The sequence below is a fragment of the Polypterus senegalus genome, chromosome 17, assembly GCF_016835505.1.
Source record: "Polypterus senegalus isolate Bchr_013 chromosome 17, ASM1683550v1, whole genome shotgun sequence".
NCBI lineage: Eukaryota > Metazoa > Chordata > Cladistia > Polypteriformes > Polypteridae > Polypterus > Polypterus senegalus.
Window position 1 is genome coordinate 35,376,452 of NC_053170.1, and position 13,834 is coordinate 35,390,285.

Consider the following 13,834-nt stretch of genomic DNA (forward strand, 5'->3'; position numbering starts at 1 on the left):
TGGAACCACATGCACTAAAGTAGTGAACCCCCTCAGTCTAATTTCAGGATGGTGGAGGGCAGGCGTTTACCTTGGCCACTCTAAATATGTCAGATAATTTGAGGTAAACGGTCAAGCACCCCTTACTGGCTGGTATGATGTGCAGTCTTGAACCAGTGGCTGGGCAGTCTTAGGACATTTGTTTCATTTTCTTGATGCTAAGCAGTCAGTCGGGCCTACAGTCCGCGTTCAATAGCTCACACAATGCCATTCAGCTTGTCTAACTTTTTACACTCACTAGTTTTAATCTGACTTCTTCCCCATTTAAGAACCATAAAACAGCTGATATCACCATCACCTCAATGTCTTATACAAGGAGCGAATTCACTTAAGAGAATTAGTGCTTCTTTTACCCCAGGTGTTTTATGTATACTAAGAAAGCCAAGCCATTGCTTTTAGTTTTGCTTTCATCACTTCAACAGCAGTAAAAGCTGCAAAGAACAAAAAATGACCAATAAAATGTTAAAACCGCTTCCCTAGAGGCTCGCTACACCAATGAGTGGTCTCCGCAGATGCCAGTGAAAACTCTTCATGGAAGCCAATCAAATTTATAGCCCCAGTTTGAAATTATTTACATTTGAATCCCTGTGTAAACTAATATCGGAAATCCCTAATGACTTCACCAGATTTAATAAAGGCCCTGGAGGAGGTCTTATGCGGGATACCCACCAGCATTTGGTAATTGAAGTAGGAATTAAAGAGTAGACAGCCGTCTCTTCTCATTGGTTAGTGTTACTAGTGTCCAATCTTTTGGGAATTCCTAATAGCTTCCTCGAAGGCATCTATTAATTGGTAACATAAACCATAAATGTGAGCTGTCTAGTACTCCCAACTTTAAAATATACATTTGTTTAAATCGTATTACATGAAATGCAATAGAGTTCTGCATTTTTGGGACCTGAATTTGATTCCAAACTTGGTCACCATCCGTGTGGAATTTGAACTCCAGCTTTGTGCTGGTGTTGGGTTTCTCTGAGTTCTCTGAATCCAATTAACATTGTGAAGCAGGTAGGGTTTAGTCTTCCCAAATACATGATTTGGTCCATAAGCCAGCGTGGGTGCCCATAAGTGTGCCAGGGTCTGTTTCAGGGGCATGCAAGTCATGCCTTGGATAGGTTTTGTCTCTCTAAGACTCTGAAATGTAAAAGTGGATTCAGAGTAGGAGTGGATGTGGACACTTTTTCTGTAGTATCGTTTCTTGTGACTGAAGACAGAGAGATATTAATTAAAGTTAGTAAAAAATCTTTTATTAATACACACCAGGCAAGGGTAAGATGACAGAGAAGCACAGTCCTAGGACACCTGCCCTTCATCTGCCTCGAGGGGTCGGTATCCCAAATCTTTTATAGGGCCTTTGTCTTATGACTTTGGTTGCACAAGAATTTCAAACCGTTACATCTTACAACATTTTGCTTGGATCAGCATTTACCACATCCTTTAAGTTCATCAGTTGGTCACTTGTGGTTTTTTGTTCGTTAGGAGAAACAAGTTTGCACTTGCACTATAAAGACAGGTTCTGCGTGGCTCTATCATGTATACCAGATTGATCAAACTGATCAAACTATTTATTATTTTTCCACATGGATTACGTATGGTCCCTAGAGTGTTAAATGCATAAAATAAGCCTTACCCCCAAACTTGAGAAGCAGGTTTTGCAGATTGCACAGTCCAACCTAAAAGAAGCTAACACGTACATATTGACTGCACAGTGGAACTGGAATCAGGAGATGGTGCTAAGTCCTGTGTTTTCTAGCCAAGTGTCAGGACTAAAAAGACTAATCATTAAAAGTGCTTACGATGTGTTTCAAGAATTATAGTCAGTAAACAGCGCAGGAAAGTTTGGCAACCAGAAACGAAAAGGAATAAGCGCCAAAATTGTAAATCATAAATCATAGTCAAAAAGCAGGGCAAAAAAATTGTAGCCAGAAACAATTTTGGATAACCAGGAAGTGCACAACGCTGATCTTTATACCTTTGGCCAAGTGATGTCACGTGCCGCACATTTTTGGTTGACCTTACCTTGCAACAGCACAGGAGCCATAAGCATCTAACACACAAAACAGATGATGGCGCCTATACAAAAAACAACATGGCAGTCCTGGAAATTGTTTCTTTTTTTCAATATCATTAAAAATGTAAACAACACAAAACGTGCACAGCTTATGGAGCGAAGTTCAAGAACCTGTTTATCAGCACAGTTTTGAAGTCTGATTCACTTTGTAACCCTTAGTACTTTATTTGCCATCGGAATTACATTTGTAGAGAATAATGTATTATGGTTGGGTGCATTAAGCACACTTTCCTCCATCTGAGGTTTCTCGATATTAAGTTGGGTCATGGGTTGCTCAGGCCAAATGTGACACCTTCTTCTGGGACACCCATGATTTATAGTGCTCAGACTGGAAGGGGCGGGGCTAGGTGCCTTCAAGAGGGTGGTTTCTCAGTACTAGAAAGGAAAAAAGAGAAGAAAGTGTTAGTGACAGTGCCCCCTCTCTTGTCCAGGTGGGCTGTTACACGCCTCGACAGAACCCGTTAGGGAGTCCTTAGATGCACATGCATGACGGTATGGAAAGGCACCATTTAAAACAAGCTTGTTTGTTATTATTTCATATTGCTGGCAGTATTTGCATATATGTTGTCTACTACTGCTCGTTACTTTTAAAGGATTTTGTGGTGGTGTTTGCTATAGAGATGTGTGATGCAAAATGAAGCTAAACTATTACTATTTCATAGTAGCTATTTTGCATGTCTTTTATTTAATGCATGTCAGGATAATGCAGGCATAGAAATTAGATGGATGGATATCTGTGCTTGTAAATGTCTTTGAGGTGATGTTTACCATAGAAAGACATTGTAGAAAATGAAAGCTGTTGGTTATTATTTCATATTGCCTGTTTTTTCGTATATTTTCTCTAACGCATTGAAAACATTTTTATAGTATTAAGGACAAAGCAAATGCCAGATGTTTGGCAAAGCACACTGGCTCTTTGGTGATAGACCAGCACTTGGGACTTGCTTCATCCACACTTTTGTCTGCTGTTGACATGAACATGCTTGTTTATTTTCTCAGAGTATATCTTTCTTTTTTTGCTACAGTAGACATACATTCTTATCTGACACTGGCTGGGTGGTCCTGCAGTAGCTGTGATAAGTGAGACATGTCTAATTTCAGACCCTAATTGCTTTGTGCCTGATGGGAGTGTTGAACATCAGATGACTGGTGTATTTGCGTGGTAGTGGTTATCAGACGGCTAGTCATGATCCTCATGTTCTTTGGAGGTGATGGTGGCCAAGTGGATCACAGAGTTGGACTTGAAAAGACAGAGTCACGAGCTGAAAACCCACCCTTTTAGCAATCTGTAGCGTGAATATGTAAAGAGCCATGTAATGAATTGGACTGGACGCTGATGGCAGGCATTCATCTCTATTTGATTACCTGCTTTAATTATCAGCTAATGCACTGCTGTTTCCAGAATTTGTACTCAATGTCTAGTCTGTCCTGATTGTTATTCTTTATAATGTGATCTTTATTGTCACATCTGTAATTTATTACAATCTTGTCCAAGCAAATGGTTTGTTTGTTGAACTGTTGATTCAGTTTCCATTTTTCACCATATGCATAAAAACATGACTGAGTCAGTGTGTAGTCTACATGTCTCCTCAGTATCTACGTGTGTTTTTTTGATCTCCTGGCACACCAGTTTCCTCCTGTATCCCAATATGTTAGATACACTGGTAACTTTAAAATGGCCTGCTGCAAGTCAGTGTGGGGGTTCCTTGAGATGGACAAACAGCCCTCCCAGGGTTCTTTTCTGCCATTCCTTAATTCCTTCTTATCAGGGTAACCTTTTGCTTCTCTATTGGAGACTTTAGGTTCAGAAAATAGAGGTAGGGTTGAATGAATAGATGGATGGAACTGCTTTCATAATTAACTAGGCCTTCCTGTCTTATTCTCATTGCTGTTGTGAATGGATAGATGCATACGCGGATGTTAATGGTAGGCGGTAGTAGGTATCCCAGATGGATTCAATATGTTACTATAATCTCCAATACAGTCTTGTTTATTCCTCAAATGTTTTTTTTTTGTAAAGACTAATGTAAATATGTTAATAATCAACAAAAATGATAATTAAATTCATCCTACCTAAGTAACTCTTTCTTGTACATCACCTACTCTTAAAACAGTGAAACATTCTCTGCTACATAAAATACCAATTAGTTTAATGTTTCAGATTTAGCCTGAAAGAGGTCAGTTTTTTCCTCTTTTATGTGCCAGATAGCTCCTCCTGTCAGCAAAGCAGGTCCTCAAGCAGATATTTAAATAAATTAAAAGTCACACACTCGTGTCTATGTACCTGCGTCAAATACTTGAATGTTCCTCCTGCACAAGTAGCTGTCTGTGCAAATCTCAAACAACTGTCACCCTCACCACTGAGACAAAATCTCTTTAATGAAGTGAATAACAAATTTAAAATGTTCCAACGTTCCATCAATCCATCCATTTTCTAAACCCATTTATCTAGAGCAGGAATGCAGGGAAGCCAGAGCCTAACTCAGCAAGTATCAGGAAAAGGCAGGGACAATTCCTGGATAGGACGCCAGCCATCATGGTGTTAACACACACGCACACAACAGGAGCCACTTTAGCATTATTGACCCACCTAACCTGCATGTCTTTCAAAAGTATTAAGCTAAGCTAATCCAATAACAACAACAATAACTTACTTTTTGTGTAGCCTAAAATCACCCAAGAAGAATGACAATGGGCTTTAACATGCCCTGTTTCTTCACAGCCCCCCAGCTTTGACTCCCTTTGTAGATAAGAAAAAGCAGACAATAACCCCTGAATATCACGTCAAGCATTCATTTTCTAATTTGTTTGTAAAGAATAGAAAGAGTTGATTTTGACCCAAGCACAGTACGCAGACAAAGCAAAAACATGTTTTCTGTCATTTCAATATCATTAAGAAAATTGGTGCACTTTTTCATAATTTGAAAGTTTTAAACACGTTATTTTGAGATTTAGGTTATATTGAAACTTTTCATTATCAACAATTTGTGATATGGTGTGTGACTTGGGGTCAGGTCAGCTCAGGTTGGGCAGCATGCACTGGTACAGCACTGTGCCACACACACCACACAACGAAACACCTCAGAATGCTGTTTGGGAACCCCCTCCCACTGAGAGACATGCAGTCCAGTTGGGAAACGACCATCTATCTGCCGAGCCAGGTGTTACGTGAACTTCCGTGGCCTAGTCCAGCCACTTGGGTCCTCAACAATGAGGATCCTGTGAGCTGGATCACTCTCTGGGAATCGTGCCACATGGCCATAGTGCTGTGACTGACGCTCCTTCACAATGCAGGTAATGTGCCTCTTTCAGGACTCCGTGACTTGGAGTATGAAGTAAAAAAGTAGCAGATTGGTTGTGACTCTTAAAAAAATGCAAGTATGTTTTATGATTTGTCCGCCCCCTTCCCCCAGCCTAAATGTCAAAACTCTGTCTATGGATAGAAAGACAGCTTGAACTTCTTACAGAATTATATGTCATGCAGAAGTGGTCCAAAGATAACCTCAAGGTCCATATGGCCTTTTATCGTATATTGTGGTTTAAGAAAATGGATGAATCGGTGGATGGTGTGACAGATAGAGGGCGCTATTGTCCTCTTGAACCCTCGGACAATACGTCAGACACCAGGTAAAAGTCCAATAGTTGACTTCATTAATAATCAACAGTGCACAAAGCACCCTCCTCTCCACAATACTCATAGAAATAAACAATGCTCCAATACAATAAACCAATCCACCACTCCCAGGCGCGTTGCCACCCTTCCACCCAGCTCAGCTAGCCGTCTGGGATTTCCCATGGTCCTTTATAGTCCTTGAACCGGAAATGTTTCACTCTCTCTGTCCATGTGAACACTTCCGGGTCAGATAAAAACTCCTTTTTCTTCAACACGGAAGCACGTCATTACTCTTGTCCATGTGACTCGGACGTACTTCCGGGTGTAGGGCCAATACTCTTTGTTCCTCTCTACAGCGTCCTCTAGCAGCCCCCATGGTATCCAGCAGGGCTGTGAATAAAAACTCCATTGTCCAGGATTCCCTGCTGGCCTTCGGGGCACCTCCATGCTGCAGGGAGGTCTCCATCTGGTGGCCTGGGGGTATTGGCCGGGATCAACGGCCGGCCATATATCACAATGGATTGATTTATTCTTTTACAGAACTTGACAAATACAGTTTCTGGGATTGTTTCCTAACTTGTGTCATTACCCCAAGAAAACTTCAAGTTCCCTATTGTACTGTACTAAATATTGTAAGATGATATGATCAATAAATGAATGAGTGGATGGATGGGATTTCTTACTAAATTCCAGGATTGTCTTCCACTTTGTTGTCAAAACAGACTCTGCGCTGCAGTAGATAAGGAAGGTTTCTGCAGTCAGTGTTTAATATGTGCCTCAATTGACTGGAAGTCAGCTCCTGTACCTCTGATTTTGAGCCCTCTATTTTCTGGGACCTCAAAATCTACATACAATATTTGTTTTTTAATTTTTTATATTGTTTAAATAAACAATGTTTATTACATAGGCTTTAACTAGGCAACATTTATAAACTTCAAATATTGCTATGCCTGTCTCTTTTCTGATTGGTTGTTATGAAAAAGAAAAAAGTATACAAAAATACTCAAAACCACACAAGTCGAAAAAAAATCATTAAGTCAGTATATTTAATGAGAATGAGAAGAAGGCAATGGGGATGAAGACACATCAGATGAGGCTGAGGAAAACAAAAACTCCATTAAGAGTGTGCCACACAGAGGGCAGACAGTGGAAGTCTTTAACACTGCAAGACATCCAAGTGATAACTAATTAAAACTACTAATTTTATATATGTACTAGCCATCCCCCATGGCTTTGCCCGCGTATTAGTAAAACAGGACAGTAAAGAGGGTCCCGCCCAACTCTCCACACCTGACGTCACTCTTCCCCATCCCCTCGGCCTGCAGCCTCTGTCTCGGATTAGCGCGACTATATCGCTCCTGCAAGCGAACTATGATTCTTAGCGCAATGAGAGAAGTCGCAAAATTAACCAGAATGTTCAGGGAAATTAGAGAAAAAAAAAGATCTAAATCCGTTAAGTGGTTCTCTCGCTCGCTAGCTAAGCAGAGTTAAAGTTACATCCTGAGGCAGACGTGTGAGTGAGTAGGGTCCTGCCCCCCACCCTGCAGCCTGATGAGTCTCTCTCGGATTTGCACTAATAAATCGGTACCACAAGATACTTGGCACGATAAGAAAGTTGCAAAATCAACGGATTGATCAAGCAAATTTTAGAAAAAATAGTATATAAATCCATTAAGAAGTTCTCTCGTGAAAAGCGGACAGACATACAAACGGGTCTAAAAAACTATAAGAAATTTTGCATTTGGACCACGAAATTTTTAAAACCGTTTCTTAGCGAGCACCTATGGGCCAAGGGTAACCTACATTCCAAATTTCAAGTCCCAAGCCCTCATGGTTCGGGAGATTTCGTGATGAGTGAGTCAGTGGTATTTTTCTTTTATATATATAGATTAGACCAATAACATAATTCACCGTTAACTGTATAGAAAATGAATAGATGGATGCAAGGCCTTGATTGGATGGATGGATGGACACATTTCTTACAAAGGTCCAGTACTGTTTACTGCCTTATTTCTGGTGCTCCCAGTGTACTCCCCAGTTCATCTGTGTCACTGTGCTGGATTACCAACATCCTTGCAGCTCTTTATTGCATACTATGGGTTCTGAAAATAGCTGGATGGATGAGTGGGTGGATAGCCAAATAAAACAGGAGAATAACAACTAGTCAGTCACAAAGAAGTTTCTTTTTGATTTAAATAAAGAGTTTTAATCATTTAAGACTACCGCTCTTGATCCATATAAAGCCAGTTGTGTTAATAAAAAGAGATAACACAAGATGGAGGATTTAAGGGAGTGTGAGTGTTTGTGTGTGTGAGTGGGAGTGTTATTATTAACATGAGGGAATAATATCAGAAAACGACCAATACTTATATACCCTGTGGGGAAAAATAAGAGCTGCACCTAAAAAATAATATTTAAAAAATTAAAATGAACTTCAACATACTGAACAGTCAGTAAGAAATTATTCAAAAACCAGAAGAAAGGAACAATGAGTAGCATTGTTAATATTGAATAAAACCCACATGGTATGCGAATGAAGCAGTTATGTGTCAACACACAATGTCATAAAAATGTCAAAAGCTGTCCTGTGGTTTATCCAACCAAGAACTGGCCAACTGCTCCTCCAGGAGTCAATAATGTATAAAAGCTGTTGAGCAGACTGCAGTTGATATCCCAGATTGTCACATACTCTGTCAGGGAAGGGCATCATCCCTGGGAGATCGGGCATTGTTCTGTTGGAAGACAGCACCGAGCAGGGGTGGCAAAAGTTATGTGATGAGTAACAGGATCTTTGTGATGTGTCATAATATGGCAAACAACATCTACTGCAGCCAATGGCTCCCCATATCTTGATAATTGCTGGATTGCACCAATGTCTGCGAATCTGTTTGTCATTCAACCCCAGTCCTGAGCAATCCATGTTGCTTAAACCCAAAACCAGTCCAGATATATTCAGCTGTCAAAGGCAGACGTCATAAAAACCCATTATCTGATGATGTACTGAGAAGGTGGAAGATGCTGATATGTGTGCTGTGATGCACTGCTGTACCACCTGCCAGTACTCCTGAGCTGTAAAGTCACTCCGCTTCCTAGACTCTTCTCAATAAGACCGAGGGCTGTCTTGCAAAGTCTGTTGTCACCATCATCCCTATGTCACATTTATGTGGCTGAAATGTCTGCTACTGTATATATCCAACAGACCACTGGACCTTCGGACAACCAAACAGCCAGTATCTATTGATCTGAAAGTGGCATTGAAGCTTTTCATGAGCTGTAGTGACAGTGCAAGTGTCCTGAGTTCACAAAAGTGAACTGAACATTCAGGAATAATCATTAGAATATCTGCATCCTATTGCTTTGGCTGCAAATTTTGCTTTGTCATTTACTGCATGAACACCTGAAGAGGTGCTGTCATGGGAGCCCACTAAAGGCATTTTTTAAAAATTTATTGAGAAATTTACTGTTAATGCATTGCAGCTGTAGGTTTATGCACTGTCTCTAAATCAGTACTCAAAGCCAATACAAAAAATACATCGACTTAACTTATGTGTAACATGCAATACACTAGACATGTTTCACTGCAGTTCTTAGTGGTTCTGGACATATGACTTGTGTCACACATGTGAGTTTAGGAGGCAGTCAATAAGCCCAAAGGTGAGTGACATATCGCAAGACAAGGGGTTGATTTGCGCTACTAACGCCTCTCTCTCTCGTTAGACAAAAAGAAGAAAAATAATACACGTACCATACATCCGGGTTCCAAAATGGCTTCCCAGACATCACTTCTGGCATCCTCTGATGACGTAGCTTCCATTCGATGACAATACTTCGGGTTCCATCCGATGACTCGCTTCCTGCATTACATCACTTCGGGTCTAATTTTGATGATGTTGTATCTGTCCAACAGTTTCAGCGTCATCTCCTGCCAGCTCATTTCCATTCTCCATTTTGTTCATGTATAAAAAAGCCAAATTTTCTGTTACGTGGTATCAAGTGCTGTAAATGCTTTTTGATCACAACTCAAGTCTAATTGTTTTTCTTTTGTCCAACGGACATTATACGGGGATGGTCCCCAACTCTTTTCCTTTTGTGGAAGTGCTTTTTTCAACTTATTACACTAGACAGAATATCATTACCCACAATCCTCAAAGTGCTGTCTTCTAGTTCTTAAAGAAAGCCAACTGCAACTTGCTGTTTGCAATATTAGTGTCTACAGTTGAACATTCATTCACCTGTGCTCCAAGTCACTTGCTCATTCATTCATTAACAGATTCCTGATTTCATATCATTTTTATTAGTAACAAATCTGCAGAGAGTACTCAGGTTCAATTTTTCCAACTGCCTGTTTGGGTTTTTCTCCCGATATTCCTGTTTCCCCACCACGTGCCAAAGCCTTGTAGGTTATGTTAACTGAAGACCCCAGATTGACCACTTTGAGTGAATGAGTGGGAGTGTGTGTGAGTGGGGTCTGTGCTACATTGGCTCACAGTACTGCCGGGAAATTTACCAGGTTAGAGAATGAAGCTGTTGATGAATGACATTTGATTTAAAAAATATAAAAGCATGACCTTGGTGAAATTTGAGTTAATTGTTAGAAATATATCTGTATGTTGCAATAGTGTTGAACAAGCTACCCTGTTATCATACCACTTAGGGTTAGGCTAGGCAAAAGGGGGAGAATCGACCTTACAAGGACAAAAAGCTAGAACTCTCATCCCATAATATAAAGTTTCAATTAATTTGCATTAACTCATATTTATATTATAATCCATAAAAAAAAACTTTTCTACAAATAAATAACCCCAATTCAAATGCTAATAAAAACTGTTTTCTTTAAAAAGGTCTCCATAAAATAAGGTTTTATAAAAAGTTTGTAATAAATCATTTATATTGAAAACTTAAATAAATGTTTAAAACAACCCTTTTATATCTATTCATTAAAGCATCTTAATTTAAATACAGTTAATGTATAAGGTTATAAATATATAAAAATAGTTTTAAATACTCAATTAAAAATACTTAAATAAATAAATGAACAGGGATCTTAAAGAAATATAAACTACCAATTAAAATTAGGGTTCAAATCTAAAAGTATAAATTTAAGGTAAGGGGTATAGGACGGTGTTTCTGTTTAATATAAATATTAACATCAGGGCATAATAACTAATTTTAAGATTAGGCCTGGACTTACACAGTCTTAACATAAGGGCCTTATTGTCGTAGATAACAGCAGTGTTTACAACCTGGTCTACAAAAGGTCTTGTTGTAGGCTGTGTGTCCAATCTATGACTGGGCTCTGACTATAAGGGCCAAGTTTTGATGAGCCGATGGAGGACGAGCTGCGGTGGATCCAAACGATCTGCTTAATTGCAGTTATAATTTAATTTACACCATTTAATTGTCTATTTTTATGTAACTTTCCCATTTTATTTGATATTTTGTTTAATGCGTTCATTCATTAATTTCCTCAGTGGTCTACAGTCACAGTAACCTGCCTATTCTGGCAGTAAAGATGTCTGTTCTGGTAACTTTGGGTAGAAGGAAGGAATCAACAATATACAGGATGCCAGTGCATCACATGGCTCATTCAAGCATCTATCACCCTAACTTACCATCTCTGATAAGCCCAACGCGGTCCGTTTTTATACAGTATGTGGAAACCCACTTGACTACTCCGAGAAAGCCTCCATGGACAGGGGAGGACATGTAAACTCTGCACGGAGAACAGTCAGGCTGGGATTTGACTAACCACTGTACCCTTTGTGCCATCCTAAGTGAAATTTAGAGTGAGGCCATTATTGTGAATGGATCCATTAACTAGAAGGATGAAAGTGATCAGTGATCAGCACGTGCTCCATAAATTTACCAAACCCATTCAGTTTATGTTGTTAAGTATTGAGACATTTCTTCTTGGAATATATGAATAATGAATTATTAAAAAGCATAAAAACTCATTAAGTCCACACTGTGCCTAATTAATAAGGGGCAGCTCAGTGGCAGGGTGGTTAGCTCAAATGCCCGCTCCATCACTGTCTGGGAGGACTTGTACCCAGGTCTGTGAGGATAGGTTTTATACAGGCCACAGCTGCAAGCTAACTTAGGGTAAATTTCACGTAAATGTTACAAACCGTATCCCTTTGAGAACTGTAAAATATATGTTACGTAGCAGTGTGGTTGAACACACATTGACAGCAGCACCATGGGGACCTATAAAAATCTCACCATTGCAGGAGTGTGTTGCGCAGGCCTAAGCAATGGACTGTAAACCACAGATTTAATGGATCACATTCCCTGTCACTACCCTGCCAGTGCTGTAATTGTAGAAAGAGGAGACATTTACCATTTACTTATATTATTACAGTTAGGAGCCTTATGGGACTAATGAACAATAAAGAAACATTGGAACCAGTCCATTGCAGGGCCCATTAATGTGCACTCCCACACTCATTTATGTGGGGTGAATTTAGAGTCACCGTGTGTGTGTAAGAGTGTGATGGATTAGCACCCCACCCAGGAGCCCAGTGCTGTTAGGAGAATTTCTAAACCTTATACATTAAAAAAGATGTCTCTTTAACCAAGCTTGGTGGACTATGAGATTTTCAAGAACATTTTTTTCCATGTAGTTCACATGCACCCACCTGAGTACGTCTTTGTTAGAAGCATTCATCTGTCACTGTCCCCTGTTTAAACCAACAGCTGGTAATTGCTGCTTTGTTTCTGACATTAATCAACCGCTGACCTTTCCTATGTTACGGGCCAGTCGACAATTTTATCTGTGTAACAGGCCCGTAGCTAATTATTGTCTTATAGACCTATGACTCAATACGTTTATCCTTTTCAGTAATGCGTTATGACAGGACTTACATTTGCCAATAATATACCGCCTACTATGAGCAACATACCAGCATCCAGTGCAGGAATGGACTGGCTAAATTCGATAGAGAATTTAAAATAATAGACTGTGACGACAAGAATTCTATTATAAGGTTATTAAATACAAACCTTAAATATCCTGCGGCCTGTCATTACGTGTGTGTGACTACAGTCACCATGGAGAGCAGGAGCCTCTGTCTAGGAGAACTAAGTCAATGCTGCCATCTGCTGCTCATCAGCACTGTTTGTAAGAGAACGCTTCTAGGAAACAAGAGCTCATCTGTGCGTGGTGAAGTAAATGGGCTTGCGTAAGAAGGTTAATATGAATAAACACAGCGCCGTTTAACCCAAATGGAGACAAACCCTGACAGAAATGTAACACTGTAATTTACAAGCTGCAGCATATTCATTGACAGGTTTTGACAGAGCTTCTATCTACAGTATGCTTAGGCCCTAAGCAGTGCCAGTGCTAGGTTATTTTGCGCCCTAGGCCAAGCTTATTAGTGCGCCAACTGACTGTTCAGTGGATAACCAGTGCGGCTGGGTCCCCCGCCCAATGATCTGCGCCTACACAAATGTCTAATTCACCTTAATGGTGATGCCAGCCCTGGCCTTAAGGACATTTTTTTGTAAATCATTGTACCTCTTCTTGACTCATTTTTAATATATTTATAGTGTCTTTCTCTAATCAAACAGAGAGGGCAGTAACTCAGACACTTTACTACAAACAAAGGAGCCATTCCTTTGAAATAAGACATCCTGCCTAATAAAAAGATCCCTGGATCTGTAGTTAAGATAATCTGCACAAATTTGAGTGAGATGAAAAAATACTAATGAGAGTATCAGGAGGAGGAAAGCATCATTCTGCTCTTGTAAGGAACACAAACCCATTCCTTATAATGAAATATGTTGCAAGACGGACACTATAATATGTTAGGAACAATAAAACAATGGCTACCTCTACTTCAAAAAAAGGACTGTAAGTACAAGGGCAGGTCCTTAGTCTCAGAAGTGGAATTAGCCGTGGATGACTCTAAAGGTGAAGACTATCAATCTAATCATGAATATTATTGGAGTCATTTTAACCAATGTCTATACTCTTTAGCTGTTTGCAGTTCGACATCATCTATCCATTACAGGGTTGCTGACAGTCAATGCTTATCCTGACAGAACTGGGTGGAAAAGTGGAAAGAACCATGACATCAGTCTTCAGCCACACTGAATCTCTCTTCATGGGA

At 39.8% G+C, this 13,834-nt stretch overlaps 1 long non-coding RNA gene across 1 annotated transcript; it reads right to left on the reverse strand.

Annotated features, from left to right (window-relative positions):
* Positions 1-1,595: 1,595 nt before the first annotated feature.
* On the reverse strand, positions 1,596-12,908 carry LOC120518072. The gene is made up of 3 exons (XR_005631172.1): positions 12,726-12,908; positions 9,469-9,664; positions 1,596-2,485 (listed from the first exon to the last, which is right to left on the reverse strand). It is a non-coding gene; the product is annotated as an uncharacterized LOC120518072 (long non-coding RNA).
* Between the last annotated feature and the right edge of the window lie 926 nt (positions 12,909-13,834).